At 52.5% G+C, this 23,617-nt stretch overlaps 1 protein-coding gene across 1 annotated transcript in view; it reads right to left on the bottom strand.

Moving 5' to 3' along the window:
* LOC146785618 (arylacetamide deacetylase-like) overlaps nucleotides 1-23,617 on the bottom strand; it is a 343,791-nt gene that overhangs the window by 60,706 nt on the left and 259,468 nt on the right. The window lies entirely within an intron of this gene.

The following is a 23,617-nucleotide window of genomic DNA, read 5'->3' as shown; positions in this document are numbered from 1 at the left end:
CATGTTTTCGGGATTGCAGAGGCAACTTGAAGTACACATGACCACTTCATGTGGAGTAACATGTGGGTCCAACACTGGCACCCCCCTTCTGCAGCACTAATGCGTGATAGCCATGGAACTGGCACACAATTGTCGGCTAACAGCTAAACACCCACAGCTGCTCACGGAGAGACTGCCATACACCATTGATCCGCTGATGTAGAAGTCCCACACCATGTCAAGCCAATGCAAACCGCATGTGTCCGAGGGCAGTGTTACACACATTGATGCCATCATCACAATCCACTATCCCATCACTGATGACTGTCAACCAGTCAGACCATCTATTCAGGTGTACACAGCTGCATGTTGTGTCCCATGGTGATGCTACATGGCTGCAGAGGAACCAAACATCGACAGGGGCAGTGTGCATACATCGTGAACAACTGCCACACCCAATACACCCCTGATGCATCCCTTACCCTAAGGAGACTTCCAAACTTGTCCGTGCGTGTAACGCTGAGTCAGCACACGATGACGTGTCCATGAGGAATAGCAGTGCCACAACAATGCAATCAGCAGACGGCATGCGCAAGTACCTGGGGATGAGAGACACACAAGAAGTCAGCCACAAAAAGCACAGCCACTTGCATGTGCATGTACTCGACACATGTATGGATGACAACATGCTAGGTCACAATTATGACTGGGGAAATACAACCATCACTGCCACCATCACTCCAGTGACACACCCACACACACCTCTGACTCACGTGCCATACATGCAGGTGGAGACACACATCACAATACATGCCACACGTGGAGCAATGTGTGCACACTCAGACACTGGTACTCACCACTAAGCAAAGAAGTCGCGTATGAGCCGAGTCCGGATGTCCTCTTGCGGCTCAACATCCTCCACATCACTAGCCCCATTGCCAAGCCCTTCGTCCTCCACGGGTGGATGGTCCTGGTCATCTTGATCCAGGATGAGTGGCAGAGCTTTCTCAACTGCCATGTTGTGCAGCATGCAGCAGACCATGAAGATTTTGCAGACCTTCGCAGGGGCATATGGGAGCGCGCCGCCGGTCTTGTGTAGGCACCTGAATCGGCTCTTCAGCAGGCCAAACGTCCTCTCTATCACTCGCCTTGTCCGGCCATGGGCGGTGTTGTAGCGGAGCTGGGCCGGCGTGATGGGGTTGCGGACAGGTGTGATCAGCCATGGCATGTTGGGATAGCCAGCGTCCCCTACATGGGAAGCACATGGACATCGTTAGAACTGGTGAAGCGGTCGTGCCGGTAGGCTATGCAAAATACAGGACAGACAGACTGTACCCACCAACAACACATGCTCATTCGTTGCGCAGCTGCGTCATCATTTCAGGCACCCTGCTACGCCTCATGATGTAGGCATTGTGTGCTGATCCTGGAAAACGAGCACAGACATGTGAAATCACCATGTTGGACAGACACACCACAAGGGCATTGATGGAGTGGTAGTGCTTCCGATTGCGGTACGCTACCTCCTGTGCGTGTGGTGGTACCAAAGCAACATGTGTCCCATCTATGGACCCAATGACATGGGGCATCCCTCCCAGGGCATAGAATCCACGCTTGACCCCAGTCAACTGTTCAGGGGTTGGGAACTTGATGAAGTCATCCAGGTGAATCAACATGGCCTCTAAGAAATCATGCAGCACACGCCAGAACATGCTCTGGGACATGCCACCAACATGAGCTATGGTATTTTGAAAGGTACCCGTGGCTAGAAAATGTAGGGCTGCCATTACCTTCAGCTTGGGTGTCAGTGCCGTAGGATACCTGTGCAGCGGTTGCAGGTGTGGTGCCAGTCTCGCCGTCAACTCCAGAATCAACCGTTGTGGGAAGCGGTAGCACCGGATACGATCATTCTCCCGCATGGCAGCCAAGTCCGGCATTGCTCGGGGAAGAGGCGGCGCTCTGCAGTAATTTGGAAGTGACAAGGAAGAGTGAGTGCACCACAACAACAAATAATTTGTACTTAGCACATGTTAATCTGTCTATACACATATGCTACATACGGAGTGAGGTATGTGCCACATGCCCTGGACACGTATGGCTGCCAGGTGACACTCCTACCAAGACCCAGCTACACACGGAGATTGAGAACCTCCCCATGCCATGCCATGGGATTAGCTGTGTCCCAGTGCAAGTGAACAGCCAGACGCAAGACAGGAGTGACATACACCCACACATCAGCAGAAGTAGGATGCCGATTGCAGAGACTGGTAGCGGAACACTAGAGCCACAGGTCACATGACATTACACTAGGACAGCCCACACACCTTGCCATGAAGGTGCACATGTCATGACTCACCACACATTCATTGAGAGGATGCAGACATGTCCTTGTCACGCTACTCCGTGTCCCATGCATACATGCGCACCTCACATCCGAAACCACATGTGGCATGGTGTGCGGAACAGTGTGCAATGTCAATCTACACACAGACACATGTTGGTTGCTGCAACAGCTGCAGCTTTTGAGGGTGCTCCAACATCAACCTAATGGAAAGCCCCCACACATACATGACATAGTCACATCGTGCACCGTGGGTAGTGACAAGTCAGGTGTGGTAACCCCTGTACCGGGCATCAGGGGACACTTCCGTGTGTTGGTGTCCGTGCCATGCCAGTGTCGGTCATCCCAAGTGTGCAGTACGACATGCACACATGTCCAAGGAGTCAAGGGCATGCCTGGCACACATTGCACCGTCACACATTACATCTGTACACATCTCATCATACATCTGGTGCCTTCTCGACTGTTCCACATCACAGCCTATCACACCTGTGCCCCACACATGTAGTAATGCACAGACAATGCCTTGATGTCCATCCATGGATAAGTATGTCCGCCCTATTCCTTCCTGTGTGCTGCCTGTCACCACTGTGATGTGTGAAAACCGCCGTACTGCTGCTAAGAGGGCCTGTGTACGCTCCCATATCACTATGGGAGTGCTGCCGTATGTGTACCCATCGTGATGGTGAGCGTACAGGCATGTGTACGGTCCATACCACTACGAGTACGCATACGCCAGAACACCCATAGTGGTAGGGCCGTACACACGCCTGTACGCTCCCTATCACTATGGGTGTCCTCGCGTATGCGTACTCGTAGTGGTACGGGCCGTACACGCGCCTGTACGCTCCCTATCACTACGTGTACGCATACGCGAGAACACCCATACTGATAGGGAGCGTACAGGCGTGTGTACGGCCCGTACCACTACGAGTACGCACACGCGAGGACACCCATAGTGATAGTGAACGTAGGCACGCGTGTACGGGCCGTTGCTATGCATTTGGGGTGCCCTAGGGCCCCGGAACGCACCGTACCTGTGTGTGAAGCTCCAAATTACATAGGGGACACATGAGGGACAAGTATTAAGGCCTACATGCATCCTGGTTGTCATGGAGACCAAGTTCAAATTTTGAATTTGTTCAGGAAGGGATTGGAGGAAACATAGGATGCAAATGTGAGTGACCAATCACTCTGTACTCCTGTGCATGAGATGGGCCAGCAAGGCAGATATAAGGCAGCCAGGTCCCATGAGGGAGCACTTGCCTGCACATCTCTGTATTCCACGACCCAGCTGCTGCTACTGATTCCCTGGAACCATGTCAAGGGCTGTGGAGAGGTCACAGCCATTCACCCTGGAGGAGAACATGGCTTTGGTGGATGTGATCCTCCCACGGTACCCCATGCTGTATGGGCGACCAGGTTATCAGGTGAGTGCAATGTCCACTGGCACAGACTGTGTCCCTTTTTTGTGACTGTGACTTCTCCCATTGTGTCCAGGTGTGACACACATGCTATGTACTGTAGGGGGGGTCCCAGGGGGGGGAATGCCTGATGTCTCCCAGCAGTGCCCAGAGACATGAGGGGTGGGTGCCTATCACTCCCAGCAGTGCCCTGAGACATGAGGGGTGGGTGCCTATCACTCCCAGCAGTGCCCTGAGACAGGAGGGGTGGGTGCCTATCACTCCCAGCAGTGCCCAGACACAGGAGGGGTGGGTGCCTATCACTCCCAGCAGTGCCCTGAGACAGGAGGGGTGGGTGCCTATCACTCCCAGCAGTGCCCTGAGACAGGAGGGGTGGGTGCCTATTACTCCCAGCAGTGCCCTGAGACAGGAGGGGTGGGTGCCTATCACTTCCAGCAGTGCCCAGACACAGTAGGGGTGGGTGCCTATCACTCCCAGCAGTGCCCTGAGACAGGAGGGGTGGGTGCCTATCACTCCCAGCAGTGCTCTGAGACAGGAGGGGTGGGTGCCTATCCCAGCAGTGCCCTGAGACAGGAGGGGTGGGTGCCTATCACTCCCAGCAGTGCCCAGACACAGGAGGGGTGGGTGCCTATCACTCCCAGCAGTGTCCTGAGACAGGAGGGGTGGGTGCCTATCACTCCCAGCAGTGCCCTGAGACAGGAGGGGTGGGTGCCTATCACTCCCAGCAGTGCCCAGACACAGGAGGGGTGGGTGCCTATCACTCCCAGCAGTGCCCTGAGACAGGAGGGGTGGGTGCCTATCACTCCAAGCAGTGCCCAGACACAGGAGGGTGGGTGCCTATCACTCCCAGCAGTGCCCTGAGACAGGAGGGGTGGGTGCCTATCACTCCCAGCAGTGCCCAGAGACAGGAGGGGTGGGTGTGATGCACAGTGTGAGCCTGGCTCATTGATTGTGTAGTTGCCCTCATTCCACCTGTGTCCTTTCAATGGCACGTACTGCTTTTGGCCTTCCCCCAGAGGATCATGTCCCTATGACAAAGGTGCAATGCGTTGGATGCACACTATGCCTTGTTGTAAACAGCAAATGTGTTCTAATCTGTGTCCCTGTGACATGTGCCAGGTGTATTGATGTAGTGTCACTTGTTCATCCTCACAGGTAGACGCCTCTGCCAAGGAGCAGATATGGCTGGACGCCGTCAGCGCCGTGAGGAGTGCGGATGGTCGGAGGCGGCACCTAACCCAGGTGATGAAACGCTGGCAGGATATCCAGTGCTGGACGCGGAGGATCGCACGGGTCCTGCTGGGGGACTCACCTGAGAGCCATAAGAACCGCGGGCGCCGCCGTCTCTCCCACATCCAGAAACGTGTGCTGGCGGTGGTCTTTCCAGACTTGGACAGGCACCTACAGGAGATGCAGCAGCCGGAAGAGGGTAGGTACATGTGTGTGTTTGTTGTGTTTCACCAGCATTTGTAAGTGCACTGTTCCATGGATACACTTCCAGGGTTTATGGTGCTGTGCAGATCCTGTTACCCACAGTATTGCAGTGCTCTCCTGCCTCCCTTCCCCTCCTTGCAATGTGTTCCCTGGTCTGTGTGTAGTCACTCCATCACAAGGTTATGTAGCCTGACACCTTCTACAAGTGTACAATGCCTGCAGCATCATGTGTGGGGGTGGTGTGTAACAGGTTTTGTGACCTTGCCTGTGCCCTGTCCAGTTCTGGACTTGTGGGTTCCATGTCAGTTGGCACTAATGCTGAGTCCAGACATGGGAGTTAATCTCTCGAGTGCGAGGCCTTCCAGCAGGCATGTCCCATGTGGTGGCCTGTGACATGATGTGCATGAGTGTGCGTTACGCATAGTGCAGGGATGTTAGCGTGTGTTGCAGTCATTCCCATTCAGGAGCATGGAGTTGTGTGGCCACTACTGTCCCCAGGGGCATATTTTCCTAGGTATCATGTGTGTAATCCGAGAATGTGGACAATCTCTGTGTCTACAGCATAGGTTGTGCTCTGTGCCATTGTCCCCTGGCACCATGTATATTGACGTGAGATGTATTACAAGTGTCCACTGTCCAGCCTGACCTGATTTTCCAAGTACATACTCACGGTGGCCATTGCCTGTGTGTCTTGTTGCAATCATCTGATGATGCCCATTTGTACATGATTATTTGGACAGGCGCACCTTGGGTATTTGGTGTGCAATATTGAATTATTGCATCCCATGTGTATTTCACCCAGACTAAGAGATGTAAGTGCTTCCTGTGTCTCCACAGATTTGCCTCATGTAGGGGGTGGGTGGTGCGGGCATGGCCTACATGTCAAGACCTGTAATCTCCTTGCTAGGACTGGCCAGTGTGTGATGTTTGTCTGGACATACACTCAAGGTGCAGTGTGCCAGTCAGGGTGGGCATGTTATCAGTATTACCTATGCTGCATGTGCCTCTAGTTCCTGGATATGGTCCCTGCTCATCCCAATTTCCTGCCACGCTGTGTGGTGCAGATGCAGTGCTGGATTGTCCCCAGGGCCTTGCTCCTCAGTCAAAATTCCATGTCATCTCATTTGCTATTGTGTCATGCTCTCCATAGTTTTTCCATGGCATGGTGGGTCACACAACTGTGTCTTGCAGGGCCTACATATGTACCTTGTTTTGTAGTTGTAACTCTTCCTTTGTTTCAGGCTATGCACTGTAACCTAAGTAGATTTGACTCATGTGACATATGTATACAGGTGTATGATTAATTTCTGTCTCTTCACCCTGCCCACAGCATCGTCGGGGGACACGGAGGGAGACATGGACACAGACGGCGCGGAGGGACCGAGCACCAGTGCCAGCGGTGACATCGGGGCTGGCACTTCGAGTGGGACTGAGGCGGAGGAGAGTGAACCCGGGGACCTGTCAACTGGCACAACAGAGTATGAAGCTGACGGGTCCGAGGATGATCTCTCCGAGTGGGCGGTGGCTGCACCACCATCTGACAGCAGCCCTACATCTCGCACCGCCCCCTCCATTGGCATCAGCCGCCTCCCACGTGCTCGTGTCCCTTCCCAACGTGCCCGGTCACCACATGTCTCCTTCCTGCCAGGCACCGCACCCCCTGCCCCTGTCTCCACTGCTGCCGCCAATGCTGAGTCTGTGGACATCCAGCGGCAGTTGCAGATTGGTCAGACTGCGATCCTTAATGTCCTCCATGCCCACAGCCAGGTCCTCAACAACATGGAGGCATACTTGGAGGGCATTCATTCATCGCAGGCTGACCAACGCAACTTGCTGAGGTCCATAGACTCCACACTGACTGCAGCAGTGGGTCTCCTGCAGCGCTACGTCCCACCCCCTACCCCTGCCCCTTCCACACTTCCCACTCCCATGCCTGTCCCACATACACCCAGACGTAAGCATGCACCCACCACAACAGACACAGGCACCACACCAGCAGGGAAGGTCCGCCGCACACCTCCTGACACGCACACACAGGGTGAAGTAGGCACACCCACTGGGTTGGGGGGCAAACGTGTGACACGCAGCCAGAGTGGGAGTCCGCATTCCACCAAATCCACTCCCTCCAAATCCCCTCCCCTCAGCTCTCCTGGCCACATCTCCCCAAAGACTCCTTCATGGCCGCTCTGTCCCTGAGCCCCACAGTGACACCACCCCGCAAGCGGTCAAGGAAGTCCACGGTCAGGGTGCTTGAGTCCCCCCCCTGTCCACACCCTCCCCCAGTGGCGCTGCGACCCATCCCTCTGACCACCCCCTCCTTGGGGCCTGTGGTTCCTTTGGGTGCAGGGGAGTCCCTGGAGGACCTTGCCGAGGTGTGCAGCGCGCTCCTAGAATCCACCTTTGGCCCTGCCCCACCCCCCTGTGGTGGAGTCCTCCATCCCTGCACCCACGTCGCCTACCCTTCGCCCTCCTGTCCCTGCGGTGCCTGTTCCTTCCCCCCCACATGATGCCCTCACCCCTGTGGAAGACAACGGCTTGTAACTGTGCAGGCAAGCTAGGGGACACGCATCCCACTGTGTCCCCCATCCAGCTGTGACTCCTGGACTGCCCTATGGGCTTTGTAAATATTGAACTTACTACATACCAGTTTTTGGATCATGCTGAATAAAGCTATTTATTTTTTGCCCTTGGAACACTCCTGCTTTGCTGGCATTGCTGTTGGTGGGGCTGCTACATGGTTGTGGGTGGTGTTCATGTGTTGGGTGTGTGGGAAATGTAGTAGTGTGCTGCTCATAGGGGGGACCCTGGGATCTGTGTGCCATCACACGGTGTTAGCTAGCTTTCTCCATTTATGTAAGCAGTTGCTGCATGTTGCAATTGTCCCAAGGTGTATTCCTTCCTCTGTGTACCCTGACTTCTTCCCTGCAGGGTGTCCCCTGACTTTAGCGCAGAGCTGTGTGTACATTAGCTGGGTGTGTGACGGAGTCCTTCAACTTTGCACATGCATGCTGAGCCATTCTCCACCTGCATCATTCGTGGCATCCTTGGTAGTCATTGTACTTGTGTATGTGGACTATTGACATGACTTCATGTGGACATGTTTACTTTTTGGCCCTATGCATGCGTATACTCCCAGCCTCGCACACATGTGGTACATGTACTGCAGGGTCTTTGTGCACCTGACTGACATTTGTGGGCATGGTATCTGTGGCTACTCCACCCTTTGCGTTCCATGGGCAACTGCTGGGAGTGTTAGGCATCCACCCTTCCTGTCTCTGGGCACTGCTGGGAGGACTCTGCACCCACCCCTCTTGTCTCTGGGCACTGCTGGGAGGACTCTGCACCCACCCCTCCTGTCTCTGGGCACTGCTGGGAGTGATAGGCACCCACCCCTCCTGTCTCTGGGCACTACTGGGAGGACTCTGCACACACCACTCTCATGTCTGGGAACTGCTGGGAGTGTTAGGCACCCACCCCTCCTGTGACTGGGCACTGCTGGGAGTGATAGGCACCCACCCCTCCTGTCTCTGGGCACTGCTGGGAGGACTCTGCACCCACCCCTCCTGTCTCTGGGCACTGCTGGGAGGACTCTGCACACACCTCTCTCATGTCTGGGCACTGCTGGGAGTGTTAGGCACCCGCCCCTCCTGTGACTGGGCACTGCTGGGAGGACTCTGCACCCACCCCTCCTGTCTCAGGGCACTGCTGGGAGGACTCTGCACCCACCCCTCCTGTCTCTGGGCACTGCTGGGAGGACTCTGCACCCACCCCTCCTGTCTCTGGGCACTGCTGGGAGGACTCTGCACCCACCCCTCCTGTCTCTGGGCACTGCTGGGAGGACTCTGCACACACCCCTCCTGTCTCTGGGCACTGCTGGGAGGACTCTGCACACACCCCTCTCATGTCTGGGCACTGCTGGGAGTGTTAGGCACCCACCCCTCCTGTGACTGGGCACTGCTGGGAGTGATAGGCACCCACCCCTCCTGTCTCTGGGCACTGCTGGGAGGACTCTGCACCCACCCCTCCTGTCTCTGGGCACTGCTGGGAGGACTCTGCACACACCCCTCTCATGTCTGGGCACTGCTGGGAGTGTTAGGCACCCGCCCCTCCTGTGACTGGGCACTGCTGGGAGGACTCTGCACCCACCCCTCCTGTCTCAGGGCACTGCTGGGAGGACTCTGCACACACCCCTCCTGTCTCTGGGCACTGCTGGGAGGACTCTGCACCCACCCCTCCTGTCTCTGGGCACTGCTGGGAGGACTCTGCACCCACCCCTCCTGTCTCTGGGCACTGCTGGGAGGACTCTGCACACACCCCTCTCATGTCTGGGCACTGCTGGGAGTGTTAGGCACCCACCCCTCCTGTGACTGGGCACTGCTGGGAGTGATAGGCACCCACGCCTCCTGTCTCTGTGCACTGCTGGGAGGACTCTGCACCCACCCCCCTTGTCTCTGGGCACTGCTGGGAGGACTCTGCACACACCCCTCTCATGTCTGGGCACTGCTGGGAGTGTTAGGCACCCGCCCCTCCTGTGACTGGGCACTGCTGGGAGGACTCTGCACCCACCCCTCATGTCTCTGGGCACTGCTGGGAGGACTCTGCACACACCCCTCCTGTCTCTGGGCACTGCTGGGAGGACTCTGCACACACCCCTCTCATGTCTGGGCACTGCTGGGAGTGTTAGGCACCCACCCCTCCTGTGACTGGGCACTGCTGGGAGTGATAGGCACCCACCCCTCCTGTCTCTGGGCACTGCTGGGAGGACTCTGCACACACCCCTCCTGTGTCTGGGCACTGCTGGGAGTGATAGGCACCCACCCCTCCTGTCTCAGGGCACTGCTGGGAGTGATAGGCACCCACCCCTCCTGTCTCAGGGCACTGCTGGGAGTGATAGGCACCCACCCCTCCTGTCTCAGGGCACTGCTGGGAGGACTCTGCACCCACCCCTCCTGTGACTGGGCACTGCTGGGAGTGATAGGCACCCGCCCCTCCTGTCTCTGTGCACTGCTGGGAGGACTCTGCACCCACCCCTCCTGTCTCTGGGCACTGCTGGGAGGACTCTGCACACACCCCTCTCATGTCTGGGCACTGCTGGGAGTGTTAGGCACCCGCCCCTCCTGTGACTTGGCACTGCTGGGAGGACTCTGCACCCACCCCTCCTGTCTCAGGGCACTGCTGGGAGGACTCTGCACACACCCCTCCTGTCTCTGGGCACTGCTGGGAGGACTCTGCACCCACCCCTCCTGTCTCTGGGCACTGCTCGGAGGACTCTGCACACACCCCTCCTGTCTCTGGGCACTGCTGGGAGGACTCTGCACCCACCCCTCCTGTCTCTGGGCACTGCTGGGAGGACTCTGCACCCACCCCTCCTGTCTCTGGGCACTGCTGGGAGGACTCTGCACACACCCCTCTCATGTCTGGGCACTGCTGGGAGTGTTAGGCACCCACCCCTCCTGTGACTGGGCACTGCTGGGAGTGATAGGCACCCACGCCTCCTGTCTCTGTGCACTGCTGGGAGGACTCTGCACCCACCCCCCTTGTCTCTGGGCACTGCTGGGAGGACTCTGCACACACCCCTCTCATGTCTGGGCACTGCTGGGAGTGTTAGGCACCCGCCCCTCCTGTGACTGGGCACTGCTGGGAGGACTCTGCACCCACCCCTCCTGTCTCTGGGCACTGCTGGGAGGACTCTGCACACACCCCTCCTGTCTCTGGGCACTGCTGGGAGGACTCTGCACACACCCCTCTCATGTCTGGGCACTGCTGGGAGTGTTAGGCACCCACCCCTCCTGTGACTGGGCACTGCTGGGAGTGATAGGCACCCACCCCTCCTGTCTCTGGGCACTGCTGGGAGGACTCTGCACCCACCCCTCCTGTCTCTGGGCACTGCTGGGAGGACTCTGCACACACCCCTCTCATGTCTGGGCACTGCTGGGAGTGTTAGGCACCCGCCCCTCCTGTGACTGGGCACTGCTGGGAGGACTCTGCACCCACCCCTCCTGTCTCAGGGCACTGCTGGGAGGACTCTGCACACACCCCTCCTGTCTCTGGGCACTGCTGGGAGGACTCTGCACCCACCCCTCCTGTCTCTGGGCACTGCTGGGAGGACTCTGCACCCACCCCTCCTGTCTCTGGGCACTGCTGGGAGGACTCTGCACACACCCCTCCTGTGTCTGGGCACTGCTGGGAGTGATAGGCACCCACCCCTCCTGTCTCAGGGCACTGCTGGGAGTGATAGGCACCCACCCCTCCTGTCTCAGGGCACTGCTGGGAGTGATAGGCACCCACCCCTCCTGTCTCAGGGCACTGCTGGGAGGACTCTGCACCCACCCCTCCTGTGACTGGGCACTGCTGGGAGTGATAGGCACCCGCCCCTCCTGTCTCTGTGCACTGCTGGGAGGACTCTGCACCCACCCCTCCTGTCTCTGGGCACTGCTGGGAGGACTCTGCACACACCCCTCTCATGTCTGGGCACTGCTGGGAGTGTTAGGCACCCGCCCCTCCTGTGACTTGGCACTGCTGGGAGGACTCTGCACCCACCCCTCCTGTCTCAGGGCACTGCTGGGAGGACTCTGCACACACCCCTCCTGTCTCTGGGCACTGCTGGGAGGACTCTGCACCCACCCCTCCTGTCTCTGGGCACTGCTGGGAGGACTCTGCACCCACCCCTCCTGTCTCTGGGCACTGCTGGGAGGACTCTGCACACACCCCTCCTGTGTCTGGGCACTGCTGGGAGTGATAGGCACCCACCCCTCCTGTCTCAGGGCACTGCTGGGAGTGATAGGCACCCACCCCTCCTGTCTCAGGGCACTGCTGGGAGTGATAGGCACCCACCCCTCCTGTCTCAGGGCACTGCTGGGAGGACTCTGCACCCACCCCTCCTGTGTCTGGGCACTGCTGGGAGTGATAGGCACCCACCCCTCCTGTCTCAGGGCACTGCTGGGAGTGATAGGCACCCACCCCTCCTGTCTCAGGGCACTGCTGGGAGGACTCTGCACCCACCCCTCCTGTCTCTGGGCACTGCTGGGATGACTCTGCACCCACCCCTCCTCTCTCTGGGCACTGCTGGGAGGACTCTGCACACACCCCTCTCATGTCTGGGCACTGCTGGGAGTGTTAGGCACCCACACCTCCTGTGACTGGGCACTGCTGGGAGGACTCTGCACCCACCTCTCCTATTTCACAATATGTACGCTCATAACATACACGGATGTGGGTACGCTCCATGCATTCGAGGTGGGGGTACGTGTCGTACTTACACTGTTGGGGTTGGGGGTACGCTCCATATGTCCGCGGGTGGGGGTACGGGTCGTACTTACACTGTTGGGGTGGGGGGTACGCTCCATACGTCCGCGGGTGAGGGTACGGGTCGTACTTACACTGTTGGGGTGGGGGTATGCTCCATACACCCGTGGGTGAGGGTACGTGTCGTACTTACACTGTTGGGGTGGGGGGTACGCTCCATACGTCCGCGGGTGGGGGTACGGGTCGTACTTACACTGTTGGGGTGGGGGGTACGCTCCATGCATTTGAGGTGAGGGTATGTGTCGTACTTACACTGTTGTGGTGAGGGGTACGCTCCATACATACGCGGGTGAGGGTACGGGTTGTACTTATACTATTGGGGTGGGGGGTACGCTCCATACATCCGCGGGTGGGGGTACGGGTCGTACTTACACTGTTGGGGTGGGGGGTACGCTCCATACGTCCGCGGGTGAGGGTACGGGTCGTACTTACACTGTTGGGGTGGGGGTACACTCCATACTTACGCGGGTGAGGGTACGTGTCGTACTTACACTGTTGGGGTGGGGGTACGCTCCATTCATCCACGGGTGAGGGTACGGGTCGGACTTACACTGTTGGGGTGGGGGTATGCTCCATACGTCTGCGGGTGAGGGTACGTGTCGTACTTACACTGTTGGGGTGGGGGGTACGCTCCATACGTCCACGGGTGGGGGTACGTGTCGTACTTGCACTGTTGGGGTTGGGGGTCCGCTCAATGCATACGGGGTGGGGGTACGGTCCGTACATATCCGTCCCCACGCTATGTGATGCTTGTGCGGGCCGTACCCAGGCCTTTGCCACGTGGGTACGAGCCGTCCCGCTATTGTTGGGGTGACGTAGGTGTGGGCGTGGTACGACTTGTACCCACGCTCTTAAGGCGTGGGTACGGGACGTACCTGTCTGGTTGTGTTGCAGGTTCGCGTCGTCAAGAACTTCCGTTGTGGCGGTCGCTGGCTTAGCAGGACACGGCCCCACCCCCTCGTAGTGACCAGGGCCTGGGAGTCAGGTATGTCCAGGGCATGTGTGCTGTGTGACTATGGTGGGGGTTTTGTGGCCTGCCCCTGGTCCTGCCCCCCCCCCTTTCCCCCCCTTCCCCCCCTCCCTTAGTTGTTCTGACCTTCTGCGGCGTCTGCGTCGTAACCTGTAGAGGAGGTCGACTGCTATGAGGGCAGGGATGACACGTAGGTTCGGGTCCATGTCTGTCCGTCGCGTACGGGTACTCCTTGTTCGCGTCGTCCTGTCAGTCCGTCGCGTACTGGTACTCCTTGTTCGCGTCGTCCTGAATTCCCGGCAGTTTTTGGCAGCCGGAAAATATTCACCGTGCGGGATGACGTCGGTGCGAATCGTAATTCCTGGTTCGTGAATGGCAGGCTGCGTGCGTCCCGACGTCAGGTCGGCGCTTTACCGGATCGCATTTGTATGTTTATTTTCGTCGGTCGGGGTTTTGTACGATTCGTACGGAAATGGGATTTCCATGCGAATCGTAATTCCATGTTTGTATATTTTTCCGACCGGGTACGCGTCGGACGGAGAATATGCTCCGTCCGACGGTTCGTACCCGGTTTTTACCGGATCGTCATCGGCACCTTAATGTAATAAGGATTTGTTAGGGAGACCACAGAGTCTACAACTGTTAGCTAACCATTGTTTTACCGATCTTGGAATTCCATCCTTTGTTGGATATTTACCAAATCTTAACCTGAGAAATTGATCACTTATAAAAGTTGTAAATGAAACAATAAATATAGTTGAGGCTCTAATGTATTATACATATTATACGTATTAATGACCGACCAAGCAGGTTTTTTTATTGCTAAGGCCTCTTTATCCAACAAGAAAGATAAAAAGTTTGTTGATCTCTTTAGTAAATGTTTAGGAGAGGTTTTATTTATATCCAGATGGCAAAAATGCTGAAGGTTACAAATATCTAGGCTCTCTGATAAATACGCTCTCCCGACACTTGCACAGTCATATCTTGTAAGTTCTTGCCAATACAAGTTTGCAAGAGTGCCAGGCTCGGATAGAGACAAATAATATAAACATTTTGAAAATGCCAATTTTCTCACTAAGGTTTGACTGGTCAGGCCAATCTACAATCAGATATTGTCATAACCAATATTTTTCAGTTTCTTAAAAATGGCCTTAAACCTTTAATTCAAAAATTGTCAAGAAGGTTGGAGTCTTTGACTCGAAAGATTACTGACCCATAAGCTAAGGAGAGTATTAGCTTAGCCTTCATTACTTTTGCTAAATGCTTGTGGCTGGGACATAAAAGCTTATCGCACAGTCTTCTAAAAGCAAATATGAGTGATGTAGCTTTTCCCTTTAAATGAGTGAAAAGACACTATCAACAAATGTAATTCCTAAATACTAATAAGCCTTTACAGATTCAATTACTGTGCTATGATCATTCTGTACCCACATGCCAGATTTTAGTTTTCTTTGTATTCATTGGTAGACTATTGGCTATGTAAGAATTATTAAAAGACTCTATTCGCCGCTGTAGCAGAATGGGGTATAGCTGAGCAATAGGGTGTCATCAGTGTGCTGTAAGTACTTTATATTATAACCAGAAAGATTTTGAGAGCGAGCATTAACATTTTGCAGGTGTAGAAGTAAATTGGTCATAAAAAGAATATAAAGACATGGAGCTAACACACAGCCTTGATCAGTCTGCTGGAAGTATCAAAACGGTAAGTCAAGGTTTCACCTGGACCCACGTATTTATATATAACAGAATAATCATATCTAATAATTTTTGTGGCACACCCCATGCATTCAGCTTTGACCAGAGTAGCTTATGCAGAACAGAGTCAAAAGGAGATTTCAGATCAACTAAGCAAATATATACCTTTTATCTTTTGTGTAATGCCCTCTCCTCTAGCAATGTGAGAGACAGTAAATGTGTAATTGTTGACTGTCCTCTTCAAAATCCAGATTGGTAAATTGTTATTAGGTTTGATGAAGTGGGCCACTCTTCCAGGGCCTTAAGTAGGCATGTAACAAAGACCCTTGCCTCCACATCAGTTAGGGCTATAAGACAATAATTAGCCAGATTTTCTGGAGGGCCACTCTTATATATAGGCTGTGTAATACTCCCTTACCAAGATTCCAGGACCACTCTGGTCGCTATAACATCTTTGAATAATGGAGTTAGAATTCTTGACCATACATCTGAATGAGCTTATAAATGGCATTATAAATGCTGTTAGGGCTGGGTGCTCCATTGGATATAACCCCACCAATAGTTGTTTTTATTATTTCCTCATTGATTGGCTCAACTAATAATTGCTTTTGAGGGTTTTCATTCTACTTATGACAATAGTTTCTGTCAACTCCGATAACTGGAGGGGTCGAATGGGTGTTTTTTCCTATGCATATTTTGGGGGAAGCCTCATATAATCTGAAAATGAAGGTTTCCCAGCCAGATTTGGAAATGTTGGCACTATTTGCCCTCATACAACCATTTTCCAAATCGTTGATTGTTCCCCAAAAAGCCTTCATATTATTGGCTTTACAAGCTTAATGTGGCTTTGTCCATATTTCCTTGTGGCATGCCCTTTTTGGCCTTCCAAATCTCCAGTTTATATACTATTCTCAGACCCTTTAATGAGCTTTTTTTAGAAACTTTGGAGGCACTATTTAGTTGTTTATATATTGCCCTTGTTGCTTTGTTAGGTCCCTTCTTTTGAAGGTATAACTTATGCGAATACCACGTATTGTGAGTTGTCTTGATGGGAATTCACCTAACTGTTGTTCCAACTAAACATTTTTCATTTAGAGAAGAGCATAGACAGGTTCAGATTTCCACCATAGATTTTCCATTTTGGAATCTGCATAGTGCCAGTTCTATTTGGTCCTTCAAAAAAGACAATATTTCTAGGAAGTTTGATGACTTTCATATCAACCTTTTCATGTTAAAGGAAATTGGCATTTGCTGTAAGTTACTTGGCTTTGGCTGGTAGTGTGCAACAAAAGCCAATGATTTATTTAGGGATTGTTGTCACTTTCACATGAGGAACTACAGGGTACCAAATAATTCAAGATGCTAAGTCCTTTGATATAATAGTATTGTCAATTATAGAATTTTGCTTTGAATTTTTGAAAGTAGGCACACTTATTGGATTGTAGTGAGGGTTCTCTCATACAATCCCTAGATAAAAGTTTTGTAGTTGGGCACCACACATCTGAATTTTGTCTGTACTTAATTTATTTGAAGAGTTTATAGTGACCATAAGCATGTTGAAGTCTCCACAAATAATTCGACTACTTCCGGGCAGGGATGTGTGAAGTTTTTAACTATTTTCCAGCAGGTGGTAAGTTGGATTATTTTAATCAAGCTCTTTGTTCTCAGCTATACGTTCAATAAAACAATTGAAATTTGTAAGTGCATTTTAATGCATTGCAGCCAAGCTAACTGAAAATCAATTTCCTGAGGCTTAGGGGCCTTTTAGGATGGCTGGCGGACACCCTAGGGGTGCTGAGACCCGCCGCCAGTGGTGCAGCAGTCCCACACCGGCAATTAGGATGCCAACACCACCGTGTCGGTGGCATCCTCTATTCCCAACATTGTGGCAGGCGGTGCACTCTCCGCGTGCTATGCCTGCCACTTTGTCCGTGTCAATGCAGGAGTACCCCCAATGTGCCCCCCACCCCCTTAACATCCTAGGGGCCCGCAACTGTGAATTCCGCATGCATTTCCGTGGCGGCAACGCCACCATGGAAAGGCCGATCCCCGCATGCATAGTCTAACAGACACCGCCACCGTATTCAAACCTTTTCCTCCCGGTCGACTCATTGCCTGGGTGGAAAAGCAGCAGACGGTCTTCCCGCCCACCGCGGTACCCCCAGCCAACATAATCTGGCGTGGGGGTAAATTACATGCTGGCGGAGAATAAAGGCGGGCGGATCACCACTGTCATACGGGCGGTGGCGATCCACCCGCCATTATGATAGACCCCTTAGTATCTAATTCCAATGAAATATAATTTAAAAGCACGCCTTTCGCCCATCCATTTGAAGACAAGCAAGGTGGAGAAATTGAATATTCTTTTTTTTTTTTTTTTTTTTTTTTGAAAACCTTTATTGACAGTTCAATAGAGAACAAGTATGGGCCTACAACCCCCCGGGGCCGGCCGCTAAGCAATCAGAGCAAAAACAGGCAAGTATAAACACAGGCAGCACATCGGGGAGCAGAATCATGATGCTAATACTGTGAACAGCGTAGGTAGGGCACCAGGAGAAAAAGGTTTTCGTTTTATAATGAAACAAGGCAGAAGGATCAGGTGCCAGACAATTTTCAAACAGCAATTACAGGTACGCAGAGTAATAGAAGTAAACGATTTACAGCAATCTATTAGGTCAATGGCGCAAACACAAGAACATCAGGATGAGGAAGAGTATCATAAGCAGTTGCGCCTGCAGTCCCCCGCCAGAACTCCCGGAGAGCACCCCGGAAATTGTGGTACACATGGAGCGGCAACGAGTCATAGCAAAGGAGGTGTATCACACTGATCCCAGAAAAAGAAAAAACAAAAAGAATCAGAGAAGAAAAAGGAGGCCATGGAAAAAGAGATAAAAGACGAAAGAATCCCCTCCCCCAACCCCCCACCCTGCACCTCTGCAGATGAGTACGGCCCCCCCCCCAGCAGTGTGCCTGTCGCCCTGGAACCAGACCCGAAATATAGGAGAAGAGGGAAAAAGAAGTAGGAAAAGAACCCCACCAGACGGGGGGGTGGAGAAAGTATTAATAAACTGGAGGAGGGCCTTCAAAACATACCCCCGGCTTCTCCCTCCCGCACGGTAAGTTTCCCCCAAAGTGAACAATAAACAGCACAAAAGCGATCTTCTCAAAGCAAGATGGGGAGCACTATGCACCTATTATGCTGTTAGCTATGCCAGGAGAGCACGCAACCCCTGAGCCCGCCCGTCCACTAGATGACCACCCCTGAAGGATCAGCCTTATCCCTGACCACTCTTTGGAATTCTGCCCATGCCTACCCCTCGACCCAGCACCATATCCGACGTTCCAAGGTAGAGAATTGTCCAAAAACGTCCGAGAAGCGACGCACACAGGTGGGGTGGAGGTCTCTGAGCATCAACACAGTCCGCAGCGTGGAGAAACAGGCTTCCCCGTGCTGCCCCAGGATATGCACTGCACTCAAGGTCCAGGAAGGCAGAAGCAGCCAAAGCAGACAATAGTTGCTGGAGTTGTCCCTGGGTCGCAGGAGGGCACGTACGGGACGAGGCTACCACACCCCACTCAGGTCCGACGCCTCCGGGACAGATCAGGCCCTCAGCTGGACGAACACACTGTAGCATACTGGCCTGAGTGTCCAGCCGTGCACTAACCTCAGGGATGGCCGCCAAAGTGTCCCCCTGTGCGCAGTGTGGGTAGTCCCTATGTACGTGCGGACAGGCGGGCCGCCTTTGCCCCAACGCCGACGCCACACCGTCGAGCTTACTCCCCAAGACCCCGACACCATGAATCAAGGAGGAGTGAAGAGCACCAAGGGCCTCGAGGAGGTCGCCGTACCCCAGCACAGCTCTCTGCGATCGCGCCACCACACTCCCAAAAGTCGCACTCTCACAATCCCGCTGCGACCCAGCGGACAGGATGGTAGGCTTCATCGCAACAAGATGGCCGCCAAGTATGCCCGACCCCCACCGGGGCCGGGATCCTGGGACAAGCGTCCCGATGGCCACGTCGCTGGTGACCGGGTTCCGGGGGCAGGCGAAAAGTTATCCGTTGCGTGGTCACGGGCAACAGTCGTCCCCACTACGGACCTGCTCCCGTAAAAAGCCGGGGGCGGCCCGCAAGGATCAGGGCAGGATACGGGCGGCAGCCGGGCAGCTCACCATCAAAGGCAGGGGCAGCCACCGGAGGATCTGAGAATTGCACCCACGGGCATGCACTCGGACCGCTACACTTGACAGTAGAAACGACCACGACGAAATGTAGGCCGAGTTTGGCACCGCTCCGGTGGACCGCCTCCGCCCAGTCACAACAGGCCGCTGTTGTTGAACTGCCACCCGGCCACGGCGTCCACTTGAGGTCCCGGCTCCAGGGCCGCACAGGCCGCAAAGTTCAAATGCTCGTTTCTCCGGCGATACCGCAGCCAGAAACCTCGGAGTCACACAGTCGGGTGCCACTCTCCTTCAGAAACACGACCGCGTAGCACAGGTTGAGGATCTCGTGCAGGATATCCGTGCGGGATGCGGAGGTTCACGGAGCCGGGAGTCTACGCTGCCGTCCCGGTCGCCATCTTGGCTCCTCCCCTTGAATATTCTTGATAGCCAATAATGGCAGTGTTGTCCACTTTCCAAGTTTCCTGGACATTCTAATTTCAAAATTCTGTAAAAATATTCTTGTATCACAATCTTCCAGTAGACTAGAAAGGCCATGTACATTCCAGGAGCAAATGCCAATAGACTTTAGTGGTCTAACAGGGCAGTTCAACTATCAATCATTCCCAATCATCAGTTAGGGCCTACTTTTTATAAATTTGTTCACAAATGTGTGTGCCTGAGATAAAACTTTTAATCATAATGCCTGATGATAAGGCAGGATTAAATAATGGTCCAATTGCTCCTTTTAGAACATTAGCATTCACTCCATGGTTTCTAAATGTCTTTATGCGTTACTGCCTCTCAAGTAAATTTTCTGCCACTTGAGTGAATTTTCTACTGGAGCGACAGCACATTTAACTCAAATCTTGGTGATTTTTCATGTAACTCCGCAGAATTCTGTGAAGTGAAAGTCCCCAAGTTCTGGTAACCCCTGGAAAAATCCCAAACGAATGAAGATGAATAGAGAAAAATGTAATGAGTAAAATGATACCACGAACAACAAAAATAAAATCAGCAAAACTTGAGATATTCAATTTTAAAGTTTTATGTGAAGATAGCTCTAAAAAGTATGAAATTCCTCTCTCGTGCAACTGGCCATACTATACTAGGGGAAAGTCACAAGTTCAAATGGATTGTGATGGAGTGCAGGTTGAATACAAGAACCAGGTTAGTCCCACTAAAAAAGTTACCTTGTCATAGTCCGGCGTGAAGAGATCTGAGGTGGAGAAGGCTGCGAGGAGCATGGACAGAGTCACCGATCATCGATGCTGGAGCATAAAGAGAGGCCAGGTATCATTCACTGTTGCTTCTTTAGCATGAAGAGCTGGTAAAGCATTGTGAACAGTCATTGCTGCAGCTTCGTTTTCGTGGTCACTGCAGTCTTTTATTGCTGTAGGCCGGAGTGCAGATGTGGTGTTGCGGATCATCGCTGGAGGTCGCTGTAGTGCGAAGAGCAGGTCTCACCAGAGCTTTACTTTGGAGATTGTCGAAGTAGGCAGAGTCGCAGTGTAAAGGGATCTGTTCACGGTTGAGAAGAGCCCAAATTTTAGTATTTCACCTCTTCTTCTTTGGAGGAGCACAAACTGATGCCTGCCAAAGGTCCAGCACCTTGGGGCACCTGTTGGGGATCAAGAACTCTCACTAGCAGGGGCCTGCAGGGCTCAAGCAGGTTCAATTGCAGGTTCAGTGCAGCAGGTCACCTGGGAAGTTGCACAGAGGCCTCTGGAGCTTGTTATGCCCCATAGCTCACACAGAAGGTAAGTTAACTGACCCTTGGAATCACTCAGATACATTTTCTTTTTACAGTCATCCAACAATGTATGTGGTCCAAAAATGCCTTATCAATACTGCTCTAAATTGAACTTGTTCCCACAACCCCCTTAAAATTTAACAGTAGAAAAATGTGTTTTGGGAATGTGTGTAACCTAGAAACAATGTTTGCGTAGCCCAGCAAATAAATAGGGAACAAATAATGACATAGTAGCGAAATAATATACAAAGAAAAATTGCCCTTGTGGTAGGTTGGATACAGGGACTTCTCTTGGCCTAAACACATAAGCAGCCCAACTGCCTTCAACCATGTATAGTAGTGGTTTGCCTCTTGTGCAAGCTATGTCCAGGGTTTTCATAAAGGCAATGCCAGCAGGGTTTTTGGATGCCTGTAAAGGCTGGATGCAGGGATAGCTAAACACCAAATCACAGCCAAAAGCCATATGAACAAACTACTTAAATCTAAACCATCCAGGTAAAATGAAATTCTGTACTACACTGTTTATCTATCTGCTATAACAAGAAGATAGTATCACCTAATTAATTATGAATGCAGAATTTTAAAAGAAAGCCCTTTCAGTTGTTGAACATAGACTTAGGGCCTGATTTAGATAATGGTGGATCCGGACCCACGTCGCTTTTCCAAAGGTTATACCGCCTACTGGCTTGGCCTCTGTATTTAGATGTTTGCAGGTCAATGGAGGGAAGACCGTTGGATTCACCCCAACTCCATTAGAATCTTCCTACCATGTCGACATCGTTAGAGGCAGAAGCAGCTGTCGGAGGTCCTTCCGCCAAGACTACCGTCAAGCTGATTATGATGTGCCCTTTTGTCGAGGCAATTGTGGCAGGTAAACCTCCATACTTTGGCAGAAATGAAGAAAAAGAGATGAAAACGTACCTTCTTTCAGGTTCCCACTTCTGTTTTTATCTTGAACCCGGTTGTCCAGGTCCTTCCTGTGCTGCGACTACTTCGCCATGACGCTAAGCCACCCAGTTGTCACCCTAATCTAAGGTAGGCTTCTGTGTCAATTGCCTCACCATGAATCGAGTGTTGACATTTACTTTAGCCTTGTGTATGTTTACGTTTGATTTCACATGCAATTTATTTATGTGTAATGCGTGAGTGTTCATCTTACAACTTATCATGTTAAAATGTACACATCTGTATTGACGCTTGAAAAAATATTTATTTGGTGTTGGTGGTTGTGGGTAGGGGTGGGCGGAATTTGTGAAATTAACTTTCGCAAATTATCGCGAAAATGTTTAAAATTATCACAAACAAGCGGAAATATCGCGAAGATGCGGAAGTTTTTTTCCAGCATGTTCGCGAGATTTCCTGCATGGTTGCGGGTCGCCAACTTACCCATGTGGTTGCTTGCGGGCGCGGCCATCTTGTTTTGAGTTGTCTCGCGGTGCATGATCGCGAGAAGAAAGACGTGATCGCACGACGCATGACGTCACTGCGGGCGCGAACTGTCGCGAGACAGCGCAAATGGCTAAAAACAATACAACATCTCATGGAGAACGCGACCGGATCAAGAAAACTTGTCGGCGAACGCAGGGATGCAGGTAAGGCGATCGCGCGCGCACGAGAATGTATTATTTTACAGCGCGAGCAAGAAACAAATTATCGCCAAGCTGCGGAAACCGGAATTTTTGACATTTTCGCGCTCTCCGCGGAACGCGAAAATGTCAAATTATCGCAATTTCCGCGAACGGAACGAAATTTTCACCCAGGCCTAGTTGTGGGTGTTGTGCTTGTGGTGCCTGTAGGTGTACATTCAACAGTGTGTGTATGTTATTGGTGTGCAATGCTATATGTTAAAAAAGGGCATTCAACATTACCTATATATACATATTAACAGTTTTACAACATATATGTGTAGTGAGTATTACTTACCTGTCTTTACACCACCATGGCCTCACTCCCTCAGATCTCTGACACCAGGACACCGCCAGCACAACGGGAACATCTAAGTCGGCCCAGTGCAATCCTGCTGACCTGGTGGAGTACTGTTAGCCAGCTAAGAAGACCGCTGATTCAGTGGACAACAGTCTGTTGATTTCACATCTAAAACGGAGGTCAGAACACCAACAGCTCGACTTGGAACCAATGCCGCAGTGGGACAATGGTAGTCCCGCCAACATCTAATTCAGGCCCTTAGTTTAGAGCAGGGTGACATTTTGAAGCTGTTGTCTTTATGTTGCAGTAAACAGTGGGTAATGACTGGATTTAGAATCCTCTGGTTTTCTTTCATAAAAAAGATTTCTTATAAAACAATGAGAAATAGGTATGGGCAATCGAATTATATGATTCTTTGGCATTAGCTTTTAACATAAAAATGTATGTACAACACTTGGCATGTCATTTTCAGCTTTCAATTAAATGTATTCTATTGTGCTGAAAATGTACCACACCAAGGTGCATAATTTGTCTTTTTTTTATGCATAATTTGGATAATTTTGCTGCAGAATGTGGATAATTCTGCTGCAGAATTTTGGTCTCCATTGCTGCATAATTCTACTTTCCCTG

The sequence above is a fragment of the Triturus cristatus genome, chromosome 11 (assembly GCF_964204655.1).
Source record: "Triturus cristatus chromosome 11, aTriCri1.1, whole genome shotgun sequence".
In the NCBI taxonomy this organism is placed as follows: Eukaryota; Metazoa; Chordata; class Amphibia; order Caudata; family Salamandridae; genus Triturus; species Triturus cristatus.
The sequence above is the reverse complement of the archived record's forward strand: the minus strand, read 5'-3'. Positions and strand labels throughout refer to the sequence as shown.